Raw genomic sequence first — 24760 nt, 5'->3', positions numbered from 1 at the left:
CTTCTATAAATCTCGAATAACTATCACCGGTCTTTGACTTTCTGCATGCGCTCTTACCCATGGAATCAGGATACTCTGTAGAACATATCCTCAGCTGCGCTTGACCTTATCTTCAATCCTTGAACCATACGACCTCAAACATTGTATGCTTCTCTATTAGTCTTCAATATGTTGACATCAATGACAAACACTATCGTGAATGCAACATATAATCACACTAACATTCTCCCATATGCTCCAGCAATGCTAGGATACTCCCCCATAGGAATATCATCAACATTTATGCTAACAGCTTCTTACTAGTTCATGTAACTACACCAAATACCAGGCTAAACACATACCCAAAAGTTGATGTTTTATCATCAACTGAACCTAACCAATCTGAATTTGTGAACCCACTTAGTCTGGAATCATGACTTCTAGCAAAAAGAAGTTTGTAATTAGAGGTACCCTTCACACAACACAACACATGCTTTGTTGCTACCCAATGATCACCCTTGGGGTTGTCATGAAGCATGAAATGTAGCTCAGTGCAAAGATGATCAGATTTGTTGATGTGAGTTTTGCTCCACTACAACATACACAATTAAATACCTAATGTTTTGAGATGAAACAGTGAACACTCAATCCTCTCTTGATATAAGGTCATCTCTCATGCTAAGCTTGCGAAGTAAGATCATGAAATGACTTCAAGGTTCCCTCTTAATCATGGACTTCACTCAATTTTACGATGTGATACGAGGGTTATCACAAAGGTACTTATGTTATTCATTCAATGAATATCAACTGCTTGCACTCCTAAAGATTTAGCTTCAAAGTGTGCGGTGAAAATAAAAGTTTGATTTTCTACCTTATACTTCAAATTAAATTTAACTTCTACTACTACTAATTATGAATGCAAGGAAATCATGGATAGAGTTGGACTCTACTAGATGTAATCTCACCAGCATCTCCACCTATCTAGTGCAAGCATCTAAGGAATATACAAATGGTTTTCACAACAATATCTCCTCTTCAATCCCATCAAATGGATGCAAACCAAAGATTCAATATCAATAAAAGTTAAGTGTTTTTAGTCATCATCTTATCACACAAAGCAATCCTACCATCAGCAAGGGGCTAGTGGCCTGAAATTGTTGATTTATTCAAGTAAGCATCAACAATGACTTCCATCCAACTAAACTATTTCAACATGAAAATAAATCTACTCCAAGTGAAAGATTGAGGAAACCACGCAACACTTCAAAGTAATTTAAAGTAATTCACCATGAAGAACCAACGATGAATAATCCATTGCTTCAAAAGTATCATGGAAACATTTTGATCAAATCTTTCCCTTAGCTAGCCTATTCTAGTCTAGTTCAATCTCTCTAGCTTCTAGCTCCACTCTCCTATGCTAATGAAATACAAATGAGAGGGCCTTGGCCTATTATAGGTGTTTAGCTACATTGAAGGGCCAAGATTGATTGAAGATCAAGGGCCAAGATCTAACCCCACAAACACTAATTAGAGTTGCCAAAATTACAACCAATTACATGACAGCACCATTTCATGGGCCAACAAGAAAATTACAATGATTTTCCCAACCAATGAGAAAATAGGACACTTGGCATGATGTGATTGCCTATGCTTGAAACTGAAACTGTCTGATTTGAATAGATGGCTAGGTGTCACCTCATCATTCGTATCTTGTAGATCTATTTAATCTTTTGATGAAAAAAATACCTCTTGATACTCAACATTGTCCAGCTTTCTAACTTTAATTTACTCTTCTGAAACTATCAATCTCCTCAACGATGACTGAGATGGTTCCCAAATTGCTTCATCTTTTGAGTCTTCTCCATCTCTTGAAAGCTTTTTCCTCATGGCCTAACTTGAATTTGCATCTTGAATTTAAATTTGATTGCACTTATGATCTGGGCTTCTTCATGTGGTGGGATCCATTTGTCTTTCACATCCTCCTCGTGTCACTAGAATCCATCTTGATCTCAATCCGGACTTGCATGTTGATGACTCAACCTAGATCTTTCCTTCTCATTCTGAACTCCAAGTTCAACCTTGATATCCTATAACATCCAATTGGAATCCTTAACATCACCTAGCCTTCCTTCCCAACGAAGCTCGTCTTGCACAACAAGAGGAAAAGATGCATTAGTTCACACAACAATTAGAAAAATGAACAAATTTTCATTAAATAAAATTCTTCTAGATTTCAGCTCCTTTCTACCATTGCAAGTCATCAATTAGACTTTGGACTTTAAAATTTTGATTGGCAAGCCAAGGATAATACTCAATTTTGAAATCAACAAGTTAGATTTGTAAATCCCTTGAATGCCTTGATGAATTCTTTTGCCCATGTTTTGAAGAGAGCTAGGAAAAAAATTCCTCTAATTACAAACAAAAAATTTTTAAGTTAAAATATTGAATTGTAGCGATTATGCATAAATTCACTTTTCAGATTAGTTAAAATCCACTTGCTTTATTATAAGAATTCAAGTTGTAAATTGATCTAATTTATTCAACTTTCCAAAATCAAGCAATTAGTGCATCATTATATACCTATATTTATATTCCCGCTACCTTCAATGCCAATAAAGGATTCGAAAACCAAAGCTCATTGTCACCCAAATTGGAATCTTGTTGCCAATAAAGACAAATTGGCTTTGGCTTATATGTCCAAATGAGGCAAGTTGACTTGCTTAGATAGGACAATAAAATGTGAAAGAGCACAACCCCAATATGGATTGACTTGGCCTTATAAGAACAAATAAAAATTAATAAAATAAATCGCACATTTAATTCACAAAGGTTGCCTTGTGATGAGGAAAACATTAAATTAATGTTTGTGTTGACCAACCTGAGCCAACCTATGTTTGAATGGTGAATCCCAAATATCATATCCCAGCAATCTCATGGAAGAGGGGGGGTGGAATCTACGGATCAAAGAGGGTAAATCTCCATGGAAGGGAGGAATCCGATATGGCAAGAGGATATCCTTTTATATCGATGCTTATCATGCTCGTCGCTAGCTTGATATCCTTTTAATTCAAACCAACTTTACTATGCTCATTCAACGCCATTTACCAACTTCATTTTTCCTTTCTCTTGCATGGTACTTAGCCATTGGATCACATTCTCCACATATGGTGCAAATTTGGTAGTTGAGAGGATCTATCCTCTCCTCATAGCGGAATCCGACCATGTAGGAGGATTTATCCTCTCCTCATGGCAGAATCCGACCTTGTGGGAGGATTCTATCCTCTTTATCCCACACAAAAACTCGATCACTACTACATGCTATTTTTATTTACAAGTTGATGTCTTACAATTCTTGAGATGGCAGAAATTTAAATGGCATCAGAGGATAAAATCCTCTCCTCCTAGCAAGATTTGATCGAAGGGAGGATTATTGAATCCTCAACCTTAAGTGCTCCCTATTTCATGAAGGTTTGAACTAAAATCCCTTCCACTACTGCCTTAGTTTGTTTATTCAATATAGATTTGGCAAGGATTTTTGTCAAAGCGAATAAGGACTCTATTTTAGCTGGACAAAGATTTAAAGCATCTCATTGTTTATCCTTTGTCTAGTATAGAATCCGATTGTAGTAGAGGATTATGTCCTCTAGCGTTGACCACTTTCTTATTGGTGCTTGATAATTCCATCTCCGCATTTCTAAAGAAATCCTTGTTTTACCTTTTGTTCACTTCCCCCAACTCGATCTATAAACTAGCCTCCAAATCTATGCTCAAAATCCTAGTGCTACAAAAGAAAGGACAAAAGAGGGGGGTCCCCACCAATAGGGCAATGGTGTATCAGCAACACAACAAGGTCTAGTGGCAGTAACATAGAGGACACTACCTACTAGTAGCCTATAAGTGGTTTCATCAATTGGAGGAGAATCGGACTTGGCTACAACTTCAGTCCTTTCTCCATTGGTGTGGAAGCAAGTTTACAACCCTGCATACGAAACTTGTCAAGCAAGTTCTTGACATACTTAGACTAAGAAATAAAAATGCTACCACAAAAAATAAAGGAGAAGCCCCAAACCTATCATATCAAAATCCTTGCACAGATCTTGTTTGACTTGTGCAATCAAATGTGTTGAACTACTAAGAATGATCAAGTTATCCACATAGACAATAAGAAAGAGAATAGCATGTCCAAAGTGTTTAATATGCAGACTATTGCTAGAAGGGCAACATTGAAAACCATGAGCAACAAAGTACTGGTCAATTTTGATGTACCATGCTCGAGGGGCCTATTTGAGTCTATAGAATGCTTTGTTGAGTTTCTAAACCTGGTGTTCTTTTCCTGCAACCTTGAAACCAAAAGGTTGCATCATGTAAACTTCTTACTACAAGTCACCATTGAGGGAGGCACTCTTAACATCCATCTAATGGGCTTTCCATCCAAACAAAGTTGTAATAGCAAGAAGAAGACGAATTGTACTCATCTTGGCAGTAGGAACAAAAGTCTCCTCATAATCAATGCACTCTTGCTATGTGAACCCTTGAGCAACTAGTCTAACCTTATATTTATCTAAGGTACCATTTGCATGACACTTGACCTTATAAACCCATTTACAACTAATGGATTTCATCACTACAAGAAGATCAAAGAGAACCCAAGTGTGATTCTTCATACGACTCTAGTATTTCACATCCATAACATGTTCTCACTCTAGAATCCCTTTTGCCTCTTCGAATGTCTGAATTTGGCTGATTGTCCTTCTTTCCAGAAGATTTACCCTCAATGAGCTCATCAAGATGAAGATCATTGATAGTCTTAGCCTACAATTTAGGCCAAAAAGTAGATGTGCCAACATTAGGAGGAATAACTAGCACTAAAGGTGGAAGAGGATCTACAACAAGTGGAAGATTAGCATCATCCAAAGGAAAGTCATGTAGTACATCATCAAATTCAAATTCTACATTATCCCCCCCAACAGGTGAAACTAATGGAAGATGAACACCCAAATCAAAGGCCTTCAAAGGTTGTTCCTCGAAATTTTACTCAAGCAAGATAGAGAGAAAGGATCCTCATTCTTCATCAAAGACAACATCTCAATTGAAGATAAAATGATCAGTATCCATATCACTTAGTCAATAAGCCTTATGTTTGTCACTATATACTATAAACCTGAACTTCTAACTCTCGGAATCCAACTTGGAGCATTGGGCATCTAAAATCCAAACATATGCTAACGAGCCAAAGACTTTGAGATGGTTGATCCTAGGTTTGCAACCAGTCCAGGCTTCCTCAAGAGTCATCCCTTAACTGCATGTGTGGGAGGCCTATTAAGGAGATAGACTGCAATAAACACTACTTCTACCCAATATTTCTTAAGCAACATCTGTGTTTTATTATAGACCTAGCCATTTCTATAATGGTGTGGTTACGATGCTCTACGATGCCATTTTGTTGAGTGTATGGTGTGGTTAACTGAAAATTTATGCCATGTGTGTCACAAAAAGTGGAGAAAGTAGCTAAACAAAACTCCCCCCATTATCAGACCTAAGAGATATAATATACCAACAAGACTCTTTTTCTACTAAGGCCTTAAGTTTCTACAATATAGTAAACACATATGATTTCTATTTAAGAAAGTACATCCACATTTTCCTATTGAAATCATCAACAAAAAATAAGAAATACTTGCACCCAATAACAAGAATATTCATTGGACCACTACATCAACATGGACCAACTATACTACATTAGAGGCTCACTATGAGTCACCGTGCTTGAACAGTGTCCTATGCTACTCTCCACCCTAACAAGCTCTACAAACTCATTGCTTCTAAGTTTGAATATCAAGTAAGCTAGTACTAAATCATCCCAAACAAGTTGAGCAAGATAGTGAATGTTCAAGTGACCATATCATTGATGCAAATGACTATTGATAGATAAAGATTTTGTTGTTAAGGCATGCTCAAGAGAATCATCAATATCCACTGGTCTATATAGACCATGATCCTTAATGCCAACAACTACAATAGTGTGTGTCGCACGATCAACAATCTAACACTTGTGTATTGTGTACCACATCAAGCTGAGGAGAATGTTGCATGATCTAACTCACTGAGAGTAGTTAAGTTCCATGCCGAGAACATAGTGTACATTGGGAAAAATGAGATTCTGAAATCAAAATAAAATTCGGAGCAGTACAAAATTCAAGGCATAGAAACCAAGATACCCAAAAAATCTAACAATGAATCAAATGAGATCTTGAGAAACCCACAAGGAGTCTACAATCAAAAAAATTTTTACTTGAACTGAGAGGTTAAAACCCTAGTCGAAAATGTCATTTCTCCCAAGCTAAAATATTAACCTCCTCATGTCAACCTAAAATATTAACACGTTTGTGACAATTCCCTCAAGCTAAGAAGCACAAGAGCAGGATTAAACCAACAAGCATCTCCACTTTCACCTAATCTTTGAAAGGGTTAAGTTTGCCTTTGAATCATTTCCACTACAACCAATCTTGGTCTCCTGAGGATCCAAGTCATGAAGAGAATAATTAGCATACAAATAAAATCTCATAGGCAATCCTTCACATCTCAAATACCAATTCTCTCCCAAAACCATCAGATGCTGATACGGATGCGTTCCAGTGCATAGTTGCATTTGGATGCTGCCCAATTGCACCCAGGAAGCTCATTGCGAGCCTATAGATGCTTGTGGGCACCTCCACAAGCATCCACAAGCCCTCAATGAGCTTCTGGGGTGCATCTAGGAAGCATCCAAACGCATTAGAGAGCATCCACAGGCCCAGATGCTTTTCCAACACCCAAAATTACTTAAAGTTAGTTTTTGCATATGCTTTATTTAGTTTTTGCATGTGCCTTATCATTTTATTTTATTCCGTTTTTGCTTTATTGGGATCTTGAACTTGAGTAATTTACTAATTAGTTATTCAATTTGTATATATGTGTTTGTGATGTTTGAAGTTGAACTATCAATGTTGAAGCATTATACTATGGAATGGTTTATTTTTGTATATTTCTTGCATTTCTTTGCATATATAATATATATTTATTTATTTATTTAAAAAATATAGAGAGAGAAAAAGAAAAAACCGCACACCCACACATCTCATTCTCACACAGCAACTTAGCTTAGCATTGCCAATAACATAGTGCTCTAACAATGGATTGACAAGCTAATAGATTATGAGTATGCATCACTTCATGATGATGTTTTTGGAAAATAGTAATTCAACTAGCACATGTTCAAAATAAATTCATATATATTGTTCCAAGAAGACCTCAAGTGAAAATACATAATTTCTCCTTTTATTCTTATGTTTATGATTTCATCTATTTTTCAAATTAATTATCCATGGTATTTAAAGTATTATAAGAAAGTTGCTTCAGCATTCTTGGCAGATGTTCCACTTTCTGTGTCAAATTTTGTGACAGAACATGTTATTTCCATCAAGAGTGTCAAGCATATTTGTCCATAGGTTTTAGTATCCGCAATTTGATAGGACAATTCTCCTGTTATCTTGCACATCTGCCATGCTTGGCACCAAGATCAAAACCCAAAACACCATCTAGAGGAAATTTTGATAAAATCAAATGAAAAATGAGAGGTTCTAGAATCATTGAAGCAATTAAACAAGGACTCGAAGGAGAAGATAATTAACCCAATTTTGTCCAAGGAATTGTGGTGGAATAGCATTGGGATAAGTGGGAACATGACTGAGACAATAACTCCAGCCAACATATGGTGAGGTATAGGGGTAACCTCACCAATTGCCAAGCCAAAGAAAGAATTAAATTTAACATTAGTCTTCACAGAGGTCATTGCCTTAAAACTTTTTATATGACAAAAAAATCGTTTCCCTTGCTCTCTCCACTCCAACATTAGATACTGTTTACCTATAGAGGAAAATGGGACATAGAAATACAACCACACTAATGGCCAAAGACAAACGAGAACTAAGGATTTTGGTAGTACTAAATGATATTACTTTTAAGCCAACAGGGGGTTAGTGTGGCGTGGGAGAACTGCAGTTCAAATTTGAATCTGAAGTGTAAAGTGCAAACCATAGTTTAACATAAAATCAGAATTAAGATATAATTAACTATGAAAGTCCCGTAGGTTGTAGTACAATAAGTATGGGAGCATTAGCATGACCCAGCCTATAACTGCGATGGGCCTATGCAAGGTTATGATGCAAGAAGCTACGGGCGACTATTGCCCCGGCAGGCATCTGATGAGTTCGCTAAGTAAGAACTGTACTCCCAGTAAGCATATAGCTAAGCGCAATGAAGATAGTGAAACAATTCATTACATAAGCGGAGGTATACCAAGTAAAACAAAAATAATTAAACTTGGATTATAAATCGATATAAAAATATACGGACTAATTTTTAAGACCTCAAGCTTCTTCAATCATTATATTGAGAAATAGCTTCGTGAACAATAGCGTACACATCTCACAAATGTTCTGAAAGCTGTTTCACAAACTAATTCTCAAAGAACTAAATACTAAAAAAAGCGTAAATCGATGGCCAGAAAATTAGCCCTAAGAGGTAAATTTATCAGCATGACTTGTAATTCCAACTCAGACACGCGGCATTCTTAAAGACATCGACTGGGATTAGTTTCTTGAAGGCTCCTCCTTATTGACTATCCAGATGCCTTACAATATCAATTGGGATTAGTTTCTTGATGGCTCCTGCTGTATGAGTTCCATTTATCTTCCTCTATACATAAACAGCAATCAAGTTGTTCATGAAACCTTTAAATGAATATATAGCAGTGACGGTTTCTTATCTCATTAAATAATCAGGAAAACAGAACACAAGTACTAAACATTTTAAAGAAAAATCCGAATTGTGTTTTTTTCTTGAAATTTGCCTTCTCCAACGACCGGAAAACGAGATTCGAAACGTAGTACATACAGCTAAAAGCTACAAATAATTACTTAACCGGCTTCAAGCCCGCAAAAAAATCAAAAGAAAAACCACAATAACAGGTTCGTCTGAAAAGACCTCCAAATCAACATAAATTTATAGATTCGAACCGTGGATCTCAAATGCAAAAACGCTAGTAAATTGCTAGTAAATTTCTTTCCACAAGACAATACGAAGAACTAGAAACATTAATTTGCTCTGCAAACGCGTGAAAACATAAACGACTTAGTTAATCTCATTTACCTTATAAAAATTCTGGCAAGTTCCAGTGAGTCCCTGAATTCGTAGCTTCTGGCAGCTTCGAAAACTTTTCCTGATAAAATGAGAATGATTTTACCAGAAAACAGGAGCCCGGTTTTTGTTTGGCTGGCAGCAGAGAAGGTAAAGATGATGACCGGCTATTGGCGGTTGCCTTGTGTGGCAATGTCGACAGTCCGGCAGTACCCGCAGACATTAGCAGAGCGACACCTCAGATAGATCCCTGTGCGGGATAATGCGGAATCTGCCTTTTTCTCGTAAATGGTTACTTCGGAGTTGCGATTATGGACTCAAAATTTGACGGTCATATGTGGCAACATTTTTTGCCGCGTGTGGGCCTTGGAAAAGCACGTCAACGATGGAAACACGGATGTGCAACTATGGTACAATGTGGGTCGTAAACAAACTAATGTACATAAATTTATTTATTAGTTCCTGCCGAACGCAGGATAACTATTGGATCCGTTTAGTTTTTTTCGTCATTTACTTCTACCAATCAAGTTTAATAATTTTTTGCACATAGATTTTTTCTTTATAGTTTATAAATTTTAATAGATTTATAAAATTTCAATAAAGCTAATTTTCCATATTCTCATTGGCTCTTGGCAAAAAAGGTAAGGGATAAAATTCAATTTATTAGAAAAAAAGTTAAAAATCCTCCTTCCCGAAAACTCTTGTTAGTTCGTAGAATTCTCTAGAAAGCTCTCGTTAGTTCCTAGAACTCTCCAGAAAGCATCATAGGACGTATTTAAGTAGGGACTTCAGCTACTCTGTAGTCCTTATTTGAATACTATTACAAAATCAATTTCCCAGAAGACCCCATAAACTGTTGTAAGCCTCCAAAACTGTCTACTCTGTTCCAGTCACAAGCAATCCTTTCTCTACTTCGCCTTCACCAGCACCAAGTATGTTTATACAGTATTCCTCTGTTGTATACCACCCTGAACATTGTGTGAAGATACCTATCTACACTCATCTACCCTCCTCCACCTCCGTTGTATTTGATTTGTACGTTGTATATACCTTCAATTTCATACTTGGAGCAATGCAATTTACAACAACACATAGAAGAATGGCATTGCTACTAGATAATTTCTCATTCGCCAATTTTGGCTCTGAAGCAATATTCTGGACAGCAAAGGAGTGAATGCCACATAGAGTCTGAGTAGTAAAAGACCGAATGTTACATAGAATCGGAAAGGTGAAGGAGTCTAGAAGTGAGGTCGTATCAGGTACAGCCTACGTACATACTATTATCTCATCTATTGATTTCTGCAAATTATAGGCATTTCAAAAATTAGCTAAAATGGAGTTTGGAAATTGTAGGGCCCATTTGTCGTTGCACCAAAAGCCATGACTGTTAGTGAACATGGAACACCACATAATTAACCACCTGTGGGCAGGGGAGCGCGTCACATCACCCAACAATCTCCCCCTCGACGCGCATACCAGGTGCTTACGCAGGTCGGGAAGGCACCGGAGAGATTTGAACCCATGACCAGGCCAAAACCAGGCTCTGATACCAATTGTAGGGCCCATTTGCCGTTGCACCAAAAGCCATGACTGTTAGTAAACATGGAACACCACATAATTAACCACCTGTGGGCAGGGGAGCGCGTCGCATCACCCAACAGAAATATATTTTCTAAATTTTGATTATCTGAAGTAGCTCGTTTAAAATTATTGATGGAATGGGTTAGGGTTATTTTAGATGAGCTTATGCATATAATTTCAAATGAGCCATAGAAATATATGAAAGCTCAAAATGTAATTTGATGAGCCAACAAAACAAATTAAGAGTTAGAATATGTTGTCCAATACAGATGAATAGAATTCTAAATTAGTAGAAACTATTGTTACCTACATGCTTTGATTGCAAGCTTCAAAACCTAATTTCCTATTTGCTCTGAGTCGCACTCTCCACAATCTTTCTAGGTGCTCCAAACTTTTTATTCTTGCCACATCCCACTTTGTATCTACTCTCAACATCTCGAGTGCCTTGCAATGTTCCAATCCTTTTATTTTCTTAGCACCATGGCAATCTCTGAGATCAAAATTGTTGAGAGAAGTCAATTGTGAGAAATTGGGAAGCACCTTCAACTTGGGGCACACCTTTATCACCAGCAGTTGAAGTGAACTTGGAAGGATGCTTATCTCTGTTAGATTGTGAAGAATTTTGTTCAAATAACCTTAATGAGGCAGAAGTAAATATTGCAACCTATGCTCCATGTCTTGTATTCTTTTAACTATACTGTATAGTAAGAACCTACAAATCCATAAATAAAAGAACTTGTAGACGGGCACTTGGAATAACTCTTGGCAAGTATATGGCTTCACACCTGCCAATTGCATTTGCTTGGAAAACGTTCATTTCCAAATTAGTCATGGGCATACTTTATAACGTGTCCTCTCATGAGAATTTTGAAATTCAATTTAACACTTTTCAGTTTGTCAAAATTTTGAATGACTATTATGATGTGTCCAAGCCTAGACGAGACACACTATGCGACGAATGTGGTGTATATGTTTATTGCAGATAATTGTTTCTAACCATCAGTTGCCTATGTCAGCAGCTAGATCATCAATATAGGAAGACCCACTTGAGCCAACTGTAAGGAAACTTGGCAATAAAGAATATAACCGTTTCCACATAACCCATAATAGATCTAAAATAATCACGGAATTAAAATCCACATGCAAGAGAATAGACAACATACCCACAAAATGTGACACAAGATATACCCTGGGAAACCCTCATTGAGGGAAAAACCCAGCCTCCAAAAGCATCCATCACCATGTATTATTCAACCAAAAATATCATTGCCATACAACCATGGAAGCCTTCATGGCCATAGCCACAACCGAGCAAACTATGTGAACAGGCATGAATCCACACATCCCATGCCATGCTTTCAACCTTCACAAATGCTCCCTTGGCTAACCTGTCAAGCCTTGTCCCGCTTGACTCTTGCCTTTCTCTTCTCCTTGTCACTCTCTCTACAACAACTACCCTTGTGGTTGCTTATATAGTAGCAAGTCCCACAAAACCACTAAGTGGTATTACATAAACCATGTGCTAAAACCATGTGCTACCTAACCCACTGACCCCACATTTAATATTGGGCATTTAATTGTTTTTCCCAATATTAAATAATTACATGAAATATTTTCACAATGTTACAATACAACTCACCAAGAATATTCCATGGGAATCTTTACATGTTGCACGTCCATCTAGGCACAACATTACATAATAAAATAAAATAATAAAATAACAATATTATGCAATGTGTGCAACACCCATTATCTCAAAAATCTCCCACTTGTTGTATACATTGCATAGGGTCAATCCGTAGCGACATAAATGAACAAGGGAACAATCTCTCCCAACACATCCACCATCATGGATCAAAATACACCAAGTGCTCCATCCTGGTACCCGCAACAAAATCAAAGTATCCAGCATCTCGAACATGAATGATCTCACCTCCTATTATGCCACTCCCACTGGACATACATAGAAGCAATCCAAAGAGAAAACCATCCAACTTGTCGCATTAAAAGATCATAAAATCCTGTACCAACTGAAATTCCAAGCACAAAAAAAAGACCTGATCCAAAAGTAATCACATGTATCTGTAGTTGTCAAAATATCCATAGCTGAAATAACACCCACAGCAAAGTGCCAAACCCATCCAACTATCCATACCTCAAAGGTATAACAAGTGAATCTCATATCACCGACATATTCAATCTGCAACCTGCAATCACAAGCCTCAAGAGCAATACCTGCCACATATATACCAAGAAGCTCCCACTGCAAAAGATAATGTCAAATCTATAACCAATCCACTCACAACATCTCAAAGAAGTGACTCCATGTAGTATCAAGGACATCCACAATACATAAACCAATATCCTGCAAGAACAACTCTCATAACAAGTCTCCAATGCTCTCCCAAGTTCACCACAACCAACAAAGGAAAGAGATAAAGGAATAACCATGTCATCTCTCACATGACATACATGAGCACAAACTAGTGATCAAAATCTCCAACCAATCTCAAATCCAATGTAAGCAAAATTGAACATCCAGGAAGATAACCAAGACCAGAGAAACCATGCAAATCATAACTTGTATCATGTCCTTCTACACACACCTCTAGATGTAAACTGTGCAAGTATGATCTCCTCCATAAAACCCCAACAAGAAGCCTCAACAACACCCAAACCATACCATATAACTCATCATGGATGTAAGCCTCTCACAAGAAGATCAAACTCAATAAAACCATTCCTAAACAAAGGAATAACCATTCCTAATCCAAAGAAAATGCTCAATATAAAACCATCTCCCAAATTCAACCAGCATAACAACATATGCACATGGAGATAACCAATGCTAAACCATCTCTCAAATGAACCCTCCAGAACTAACTCATGTACCATAGCTCAAGATCCATATCCATGAAAGACAAGCATAAATATAATGCAACTGAGAGAAACAATGGGCTATACCTCTCAAGTAGCAAACCGCCGAGTAGACCAAGAGTGGGGAATGAGAATGCTCATCAAGATACCCAAGTCTCCAACCAAGACTCATCTAAGAACAATCTCCTCTCAAGTCCATATCAGGTGACTGCCCCTCGGACTTCTTGTTGAAAACATCAACCGTCCCAACAAATACTTCTCTAATCTAAGAGAAATCAGCATCACCACCGTCTCTAAGTATCCATGAGCACCTGTAACCAATCAATCCATGCCAACTCCAAATGCAACATAGCAATATCATGAAGTATCCAGCTTATGATCAATGTACTCAATACCAAGAAACTAAACCAAGATCAATGTCAAAGTTCCAACCATGGCCTCAGGAACATAAACATGACAACATGATCTTACCATCTCAACCAAAGAGATAACATGCTCCATATGAACACACCATAACATGTCACAACTCTAAATGCGTATCAAGAGTATACCATGACATAATAATGAAATCATCCTCACACCAAGGATAACATGCCAAATAAAAGCATAAACCACACCTTTGCCAAGAACCCTGTGAGTCCTCAAGATGCAACCATCTCCACACACCATGAAGAAAACCAAGAACTCCATGAGTCCTCAAGATCTAACCATCTTCATACACCATGAAGATAACAAGTGCACCATGCAAATGTCAAAGATGCTTCTGCAGCAACAGGATCTAAGACAAACCTCCAACATCTGCAAACACTCAATAAATATATCAATGCCAACAACTCCCACTCAACCGTGGTACCAAGTCACCTATGGCATCATAAAATCCATCCTCTCCAAACTAAGAAGATATAAACCAAACCAGGAACTAATCCTGCACTGTCACCCCATCATTGTCACAAGCTCCCACTAAACCGTGTATCCAAGCTATCCATGACATATGATGAACAAATCCATCCTCTAACCATGAGAATCAACCAAGGCATCAAACCATCAAAGAACTCAAAGTGCACATCCTGAGCTCCTCAAAAGAAACCAAATAACCATGATCCTCTACCAAGAAGATATACCACCATAATCAAATCAGAAATCCAAGCTAATGAACATCAAGGATGTACCTGTATATCCAATCATGTCATGCCAAAATCCATGACACCATGATCACATCCATGAACTAAGCATCTGGCTCTCAATATGTCCAACCTGTTAGCATAGTCAACCACAATCCTCTGCCATGACTGTACCTGGTAACAACATCTCATCCCTTCTACATGAAGATAAAATCATGTGACTTAGGGCATAGACAACCCAAATCCAAGCCACCAATCTGAATATGCATCAATAATGAAAGATCAATGGGCAAAGACAACCCATAACCAAGCTATAAATGCAACCTGTAAGTATAGACCGCTTACAACACTGCACAACTTGTAGACCCAACAAGTCATCATGCATATCCAAACCAAATACTGATAACCATATCATCATGAGACCAAACTTGAGTATACAATGACATCAAAACGTAAATCTCCAATATCATAAACTCACAATGTTACCATAGTCAAAATATATCAATAAACTGTTCAGATCAATATATCAACAAATAAATCATGCCAAACCTGCACCAAATCTGAACCAATGTGTAGAGCTCTCCAAGAGCTTTTCGTTGACTACTCGAAGTCCAAAATCTGACTCTGTATGCCCAAGTTATGCCCTAATCCGTGCTCAAATAAACAACATCTGACTTTAGGGCTCTGAAAACCTGACAAAATTTTAAAATCATAGAACCAAACCTACACCATGTTGTAGTGCTCTGAATTAGCTTTCCAACGCCTGTAAGAACTCTGAAATTCGATATTCTGAGAAAAAGTTATGGCCGTTTTACTAAGACAGTCTTTTTACCATTTTCAGTACGATTTTCCATTTTTAATTTTTTTTCAGTGACGAAAATTTCGACGGGATTAAATTTGACGGCCATCATGGGCTGAAACCAAAAAACTCTTTCATTTTCTCTGAACATGGCCAAACTAGGGCATATTATATATCAAAATTTATGGAAATGTCGACCCGGATCCAATGGTGAGGTCTGTTTTTATCCAGGAGGTCATTTTTGCAAGCTACGCCCCAAAACCCTCATTTAAATGAAACATCCGAAAAAATCTTTTTCTCCAACAATTTCACATGCCCAAATGTTTTACCATCCCATCATAACAGCAAATCCAAAGTCCTCAGATCTGCAATAATTATTCATATATCTTGCCCTTTTCTTTTATCCTCTCATGCATTCCCATGGATTCAATCTAGGGTTACAATAATAAAATCATAGCTCTGATACCACTTGTAAGGAAACTTGGCAATAAAGAATATAATCGTTTCCACATAACCCATAATAGATCTAAAATAATCACGGAATTAAAATCCACATGCAAGAGAATAGACAACATACCCACAAAATGTGACACAAGATATACCCTAGGAAACCCTCATTGAGGGAAAAACCCAGCCTTCAAAAGCATCCATCACCATGTATTATTCAGCAAAAAATATCATTGCCATACAACCATGGAAGCCTTCATGGCCATAGCCACAACCGAGCAAACTATGTGAACAGGCATGAATCCACACATCCCATGCCATGCTTTCAACCTTCACAAATGCTCCCTTGGCTAACCTATCAAGCCTTGTCCCGCTCGACTCTTGCATTTCTCTTCTCCTTGTCACTCTCTCTACAACAACTACCCTTGTGGCTGCTTATATAGTAGCAAGTCCCACAAAACCACTAAGTGGTATTACATAAACCATGTGCTAAAACCATGTGCTACCTAACCCACTGACCCCACATTTAATATTGGGCATTTAATTGTTTTCCCCAATATTAAATAATTATATGAAATATTTTCACAATGTTACAATACAACTCATCAAGAAAATTCTATGGGAATCTTTACATGTTGCACGTCCATCTAGGCACAACATTACATAATAAAATAAAATAATAAAATAACAATATTATGCAATGTGTGCAACACCCATTATCTCAACACCAACTCAATTGGGTCTTAGTGTGGGCATCGGACTAGGTCTCCTGAAACCAGATCTCTTTGAACACTTCAGGTACGCTCATATCTGTACTTGGATGCGTATGCTTCAGGAATAGTGATTATTTTGATCAAAGTCACAATTATGCTAGTGAGCAGTGTTGATTTTGTGCTTATGCTGGTAGATCAATGTTTATTTTGATGAAGTTAACGATTATGCTAGTGGAGTAAGGATCACTTGGCTCAAAACGTTGATTATCTTGGTACTACAGTTGTTATATAGCTTAGAAATATATTTATGTTTGTGAAATGGGGATTATTTTGTTTGAAATATTATGTGTGAAATATTTGTTCATATGCTTCATGGGACTTAAAGCTAAATCTTAGCCAACTTACAAAAGCCTCTTATTTTTTTAAAAAAGCCTTTGTTATTTTTCTAGAAAACAGTGAAATCCATTTTTTTAAAAATCGTATATCTATCAAAATAAGCATAGGTTTATTTAAACAATCACACTTACAAAATCAGCATTCAAATTACCAATATTTATATTTTCTAAATTTGCCACAATGACAAATAAATCAATATTTATATTTTCTACATCTACCACAATGAGAAATAAATCAAGTTCCAAGAAAAAAATTAATTTAGCTACAAACTAATTTGTCTTTTGAACTTTGTTCTTCACTTCTATCTTAGAAAAATATGTTAAACATTTTTGGTTAAACAAATGTTTAGCACTCTCTTAGTTTTATTTCTAAAAAGTTAAATTTAAACTTGAATTTTTTCAATATACATTATTTTATCTTTAATTATTTAATAGAAAAAAAATTAATAGCTATTTATTCACTATTATTCTATATTACTATTACACTTCAAATTTTAATACATTTTAGTTTTATTTTCAATATTTTATTATTCATAAATTTAACTTTCTATTTTTTTAAAATTATTTACAATTAAAGTTTTCCAAAGTCTTACATTACCATTTTAATCTATTCTTATCTACAAAAGCATTAATACTATTGTTGTGTCTTACATTATTCTTTATTCTTCTCTTTCATTAGCTTCACCTTTAAATATGTTGTAAATTTTTTAGGAAATTGATTTTTTACACAAAACCCACCCCACCACATCAATATGGCAGGAACTTTGGCGCTTGCGCCTCTTGTTTGTTATTAGCACCATAGCAAGGTGGAATGGTTACGTCATAGGAAGATATATCTGGTAGTATCTTGAAGGGAATCAAATAAATCACAAATCAATTTCACATCCCTTCAGATAAATAACAAATCAAATTCACACAAGCTGAAATAACTTTTGTAGCTAACTTGACATAAATATCACAAAGTATTAGCAAAAATATATACAAATGTTGGTAAAATATATGAAATATTGAGTCACATAAAATTTATTTGCTAGGGCCTTCTTGTAAAAGTATCCCGAGCATTAAATGGTCTAAGCAACCCAAACATAAAATTGATGAAATCATGATAATTTAAACAGTAGAAAACATATCGATAAATATTGCAAATACATTGAAGACTATCAATGATGGAAACATGGATGTTCAAATATAGTACAATGTGGGTCATATACAAAGTAATGTACATAAATTTATTTATTTGTTATTAGCACCTTAGCAAGGTGGAATGGTTATGTCATAGGAAGATATATCTAGTAGTATCTTGAAGGGAATCAAATAAATAACAAATCAAATTCACATCCCTTCAAATAAATAACAAATCAAATTTACACAAGCTGAAATAACTTTTGTAGCCCCCAAATGACATAAATATAACAAAGTATTAGCAAAAATATATACAAATGTTGGTAAAATATATGAAATATTGAGTCACATAAAATTTATTTGCTAGGGTTTTCTTGTAAAAGTATCCCGAGCATTAAATGGTCTAAGCAACCCAAACATAAAATTGATGAAACCATGATAATTTAAACAATAGAAACCATATCGATAAATATTGCAAATACATTGAAGACTATCAAGAACAGGAAAATGTTAATGGTGCAGGAGCACCTAGGGTAAGGTAAAGTCCTAATCTCAAATTTTGGTTTGTAGATGGTCTAACCAACCATTGAAGTAATAAGGACTAAGTACAAAGTCCCAAAGTCCCAAGGTGAGTTTAGGTAGGTTGAATAGATAGGATTTGGAATGTGAGTCAAATTTTGTCAATTAGGTCCTTATAGGCAAAATTGCTCAAAAGTTGCTCTAGAAGGCAAAATGTGGTAAAATGCCTTGAAAAGGGGTACAATGAGTGTTAGAGTGGTCCTCAAGTGCATTAAGGTTATTTTAGGAGGTTTGGGAGTAGACTGGCCAAGTTAAAAGGCTCAACATGCAAAATTACAAAAGTTGTCAAAAGTTGCATTGACAACTTTGCAATTTTTGCAAAATTACTCAGCAAATTTTTATGCAGTTTTGGAAAACGAACCACTTGGGTAGTTATGGCTCGCATCAAAGGCCAGAATGGAAGAGGGAGCTATTTAAACCTTTTTGAATTCAATTACTGGGGTTGGAAGAATCACATGTACAGAAAGCAACTATAACAGAGCAAGTTTGTGGTGCAAAGCACCTAATTTCCATTCTTCGATGTGTTTGTAATAAGATCTAGGGATAGATCTAATGATCTCCCTAGGACCCATCATCATGTAAAGGACACAACACCCCTTGGTGTGACTATCAACCTTGGGCATCGCTTGGTCCTAATGGGTGGATTCTTAGTCATTTCAAGTTTTCTAGGTGTGTCTAGGAGTTTGGAAGCCTAATAAGGTTCCTAGGAGTTAATAAAGTACAATTGCAACAATTCTTGCAACATTTCTTGTCATAGTGCAAAATTGCTCAAAAGTTGTTAGCAACTTTTTGAATTAGGAAACCCAATGGTCCAAACTATTTGGTGGTTGGGTAAAGCGGTTGGAAATAGCCTATATAGGCTTAGGACATGCGAAGATGGATCATAAGGAGAAGATCCAATTGTTAATTTGCCTCCAAATCAATATAAATTGTTGTTTTTAGTGCATTCTTTTGGTTTTTGCATGTGCAGTACGGAAACTGGGGCCTGTAGGATGGATTTTGTGAACTAAATAGTTGATGCTATTTGTCTAAGGGATTTTGGCATTGGTTTGAAGCCTTCACCTTTTCTCTTTCAAAAGTTATTGAATTTGATAACCTGTCGGTCTAAGAAACACTTAATTTCAGGTTTTGGGCACTTAAATGGCCCTAACTTGTCAATCCACTGGTGGAATTTCTTCTCCATTGGCATGGAGCAAGTTAAGGATGTACTTTACAAGATTTTTGTAGTTGTGGAGCAGGAGTTGAAGTTTATGAATTTTGGGAGCAAGCCCTAGGTCAAATATCCTCATGTATTTGACCCAGTTTTGAAGAAATTAGATTAATCAGAGTGATGAGAATTTTTGAAGACTTGATGATCAAACAAAGTGCCCTTGTTCAAACCAGTAGAACATCCTAGAAGTGTATTTTTGATCCTATGCACCCATTCTTAACCACTTGCCTTGAAAACCAAGCCTAAACTAACTAATTAGGCCTGTGAACTTGGTTCTGGTTATGATATGCTAGAGTAGAATTGATCTCTGCAACTTTGGATTCCATGAGAACTTGGAAAAGGGCATTTGAAACTATAATTTGTTCCTCGGTCTTTTGGAGAGTTTTAAAGTTATTGGAAAAAACCAGTGTTCAGAGACCTAATAGGATTCTAGGTCTATTTGTGCAAATTGGATTGTGGGTTGTTGGGAGTGCCACCCTGGTTGATTTGGCTTAATTGGGTTAAAACTAAGTGGATTCAAGCCTTTTTTGGAAGTTGTAAGGTCTATAACCATAAAATCCCCATCTTGCCCTATTTAAGGGAGTTCGCCCTTATTGCTCTATTTGGGATCAAGTTGCTTTGTGTCTTACTTGTGGGTGGTAAGATTTGAAACCTTTCTCAGTGATTCCTAAGAGGGGGTAGATACTTATAGAAGAAGAACAAGCCATAAGTTCAAACCTTGAAACATTTTTGAAGTGTTGATTGGATTGGCCTTGTATTGCCTTCCATTTTTGTGCACTCTGCATCAGTTTGCCATCAAAAAACGTGGTTTGAAGGATTGAATACAAAAGTGGATTGAATAAACTATTTTTTTGCATGGAATAGTCATTTGAGATCATGTTTTGAATTTGTGTGCATTTTTTTTGGTTGTAAGCAAGCATTTGATAGGGTTTGTAAAATTATTTAGTTATTGTATTCATGTTGTTCAGTTTTGCACAGCTAGTACTAAAATGGCTATAGCTTGAACTTCTGTGGTCAAAACACCATGGATCTTGGAAATCAAGCAATAGCCTCTGTAAACAGTATAAATACTTGTTTTGGAGTCTATAGTAGTGAAGACACTAGTTTTACAAGTGAGCCCTGGGCAAGCAAGCTGGGCAAGGTGCAATGAAGGTGTTGGTGTTTTTTTTAGACTACCAGGAAAAACAAGGCCCGATACTAGGATTTAGAGGACTTATCTCAGTCTAAGGGCTAGCTAATTCCTATGTTTAACTAAGAAAACTTAAGATATGGTTCCAACTTCAACAGAATCACCAGGATTCTCTACTCTTCAAGCTCTACAAAGCTTAGGCGGGTGCACCTTAGGCATACATGGTTATATAATTGATTATTTGACAATTTTCTCACAATTCATTTAACTAATAGCTCTCTTTTCTAGATATATCCCTCTAAAGAAAATAATGGTCACATATTTCCTATACTTTGCAACTAATCCTTGACAGTACCAACTAATAATGACACTTAAGGGATTACTGCAAATAAGTGTTGACTAGCAGTTTAACCCTTCGTACAGTAAAGTAAAATTGACTTGATTTTATATTTTATGCCTAATGCAACCTTGTGACTTCTTCAACATGTAACTGAATGTATGATCAGTGCCCTATCCATTGGGATTCAAAGTCTACCTAACAAAATATTTTTGAACTAATTAATTGCATTACAATTAATCTTATTAGTAACTATCCCTAAACCCATTCTTATGAATATCCGTACTATATAACTGGAAACCCTATCAACTTATTGGAGCTTTTACTTAATTCCTTGAATTAAAAGCAACAAAAAATTGATATACAACCTATCCTAGTTGCATAAAATTGTATAAAACTTGCTTACACAATCCCAACATAACCATTACACAACAATGGAGATGGAATTCAGAGACAAAAATATGGCAAAACTTCCTCCCTTGTATTAATTTTCCTTGAAAATTACATAATGTTAGTAAAACTACAAAAAATTCAAGATAAAATAGAAAATCCTTCAATATTCACTTGTATTCTCAGATTTACAGGAGAATACATCATAAAGTTTTACAAAAGACTCAATGGACCGATTGTAACAATAGCATAATTCTCAACATTCCAAGAAATTTGGACCTCTACTCCACATCTTGGAAATCTTTTTATAGAAAGGATTGAAACAAGCTTCAGATAGGATGAAACTTATCAAAATCTTAATAAAAAACAAATACAAAGATATTCCTATTCTGTTAAAATCAAAATATTGCTTGTACTTGGCCAAAAAACTAAGATGCTATTACAAAACTAGTAGGTGGCATTTGTTAGCAAATATCTCCTCAGCAAAATCAATTTGTCTTTAGCTCCTATCACCATCCGTGCCTTTTCTTTGTTTTTTTGTTTATTTTTGACCTGCATCTCAACTGCATCTACTCACTATCACCAGATGGCAATGCCTTGATATCTGCGATCAACTCCCATATGGTGATATTTGTATCAATATCAAGCTAGGTGACATTTCTAATTGTATCCAGATCTTCTAGGCACTTGGTCCACTTGGCATCAGTTATGGCTTTGACCTCAGTAGCCACCTTAGACATCTCTACCTTTGGCCGATAGAGTATATCTACCATATCATAAACAACAATGGCTCTTATTTCATTATTACAAAAAGATAAAATCCTAGGATGATCAAGAATATTTTCAAAAGATGATGACCATTTGACCTAGTCCTTTATTTTTCCCTCACTGTCCAAAATTGTAGGTATAAAATTTGGTGTCCTTGCAACAATTATTTTCATCTTGTTTTGAATTAGCCGCATCTTCCCTCCAAAGAAACCATTCAAATCTGACAGCTTTCTTTAATGATGCCACCTCCATCTCCAACTTAATAGGGTCTTTCTGTAAGACAAAAGTTTTCTTCATCTCCTCTTCATAACTCTTTCTTGTTCCAATAATTTTTTCATATGTTTTCTCAAGCTAGGCCTAAAGAGTGTCCATCTTGTTCTTACTCATTAATGCTATTGAAGTATGCATCCCAAATATTTGGTCATTAGAAGTAGATTGCATGTGCCAAAATATAAAATTTCCCCTAGAGAATTCTTTGATTTCCATGGGAGTGGGTTTGTCATCCTCTGGAACTAAACTCCAAATTGTCATTGTTTGGGCATCTATATTGAACCCTGATCCCATCATCTCCCCATATCGATTGTCATCATCAAATGAGACTAATTTTTTTATCTTCTTATTTGATCTAGAAGAAAAGAAGAGCTTAGATCCCACCCTAGGAAGATAATCATTCCACTCCTTGTTACCAAATCTCTAGCCTCTTTAGTAGTAAGGGTTTCACTGGCAGAATCATACTCTTGCAGCTTTTGCACCAACCCAACAATTACTTCATCTGAATCTCTAGTCTTCATCTGTAATTTTAATTCGTTCCTTTTTATTTTAAATAGGAATTTTTTGAATTCATTTGACTTGATAAAATTGTCATCACTCATAAATTCATTAGCTTCAATGATTCTATCATCAATCATTTGAGCTTCTAGTTACAATTTCTTTGTTCTCTACTCATCTTCAGATGCCTGGAATATTAAGAATCTTCTTCTAACATCATCAAAGTATTTGCTCCCCTTTGGAAAAATCTAGAGAGCCTTTTGTTGAGCCTTATCTAGTATTCCTACCATTTTTTGCTTCTTATGTCTTTGTTCTTCCCATGGAGAATTCTCAGGAACGTCTTGTCTAGGTTGGTCATCTTCAGATTGATCTTCTTCATCAGATATCTCCACAATGTATTCATCATCAGAATAGTCCAGGTCAATCTTCTTTTTTATTGCCTTTGGGACTTGAGACACCAACTCATAAAATTTCTCTACACACTTATCCAATCTGGCCCAATATTCTTCATCAGGATAAAACCCTTTAAAAGATGGGTCTGCCTTTCTCATCTCATGTTCATAACCAACAATATCTTTGCACTTAATCATTCTTTCCTTGCAAACATCCTCACTCAACACATCAGCAATAACATCTTCTTCCCACGTAGGCTTTGTAGGGGGCAAATGATATCCTCCCATACTTTTCAAGGCATACCATACTACATTACAAGGGTCATAAGTTTTGGCTGGCCCAATTGGCATTTTATAATTTTTTTAAAATGAATTGGTCTGCTCAATGGCATTTTTTCCTGTTTCAAAGTCCCCCATCTTAGTACATCTACATAGAAATTTTCCCTTCTTGACACCTTTTCCTAAGTATTCCCTATTCAAAGAAATCAACTGCCAAAATATTTCTACCAACCCTGGCCTCTTAGAAACATATTTAGGCAAAATGTGGGGTGGCTGAGGACATCCAAAAATTCTTATAACAACATATTTTTCAAATAAGAAAACACTACCCCATTCATGAGTCAATTGATTTCCAGCATCAAAACACCATTTAGGTCTAACAACTTTCCTAACATTCCTAGGGACTCTTTCAATTATACATCCTATCATTTTAAAAACTGGATGAGCAAAATCATTATAGAAAGAGATAACATTGAATATGGATAGTACATTTTCCATACCTGTGTCCATCTTTGCACTGGCAACCTCTCTCCCCCCTCTTATGTTGACTCAAATAAGCTTTGATCAAGTATGTCAGCATTATTGGACAAGATAAGGTGCATGATCAGGGAGTAGTGATGGAACTTGAAATCCTTCAACTCTCCTTGTTGGGCAGTAGTGATTTTCTTGTGAATACTCTCAATGATGTATTCTACAA

The 24760-nt window shown here is 36.2% G+C and overlaps 1 protein-coding gene across 2 annotated transcripts in view; it reads right to left on the bottom strand.

Annotated features, from left to right (window-relative positions):
• LOC149559872 (uncharacterized) overlaps window positions 1-9254 on the bottom strand; it is a 68125-nt gene extending 58871 nt beyond the window's left edge. For both annotated transcript variants that reach the window (XM_089824338.1, XM_089824339.1), the window contains exon 1: window positions 9169-9254. The gene's annotated coding sequence lies outside the window, so the exon portion shown is untranslated. The remainder of the gene's footprint in view (window positions 1-9168) is intronic.
• Between the last annotated feature and the right edge of the window lie 15506 nt (window positions 9255-24760).

This window comes from Cupressus sempervirens, chromosome 4, assembly GCF_028749045.1.
Source record: "Cupressus sempervirens isolate cs-2001-9-10 chromosome 4, ASM2874904v1, whole genome shotgun sequence".
Taxonomy (NCBI): domain Eukaryota; kingdom Viridiplantae; phylum Streptophyta; class Pinopsida; order Cupressales; family Cupressaceae; genus Cupressus; species Cupressus sempervirens.
The sequence above is the reverse complement of the archived record's forward strand: the minus strand, read 5'-3'. Positions and strand labels throughout refer to the sequence as shown.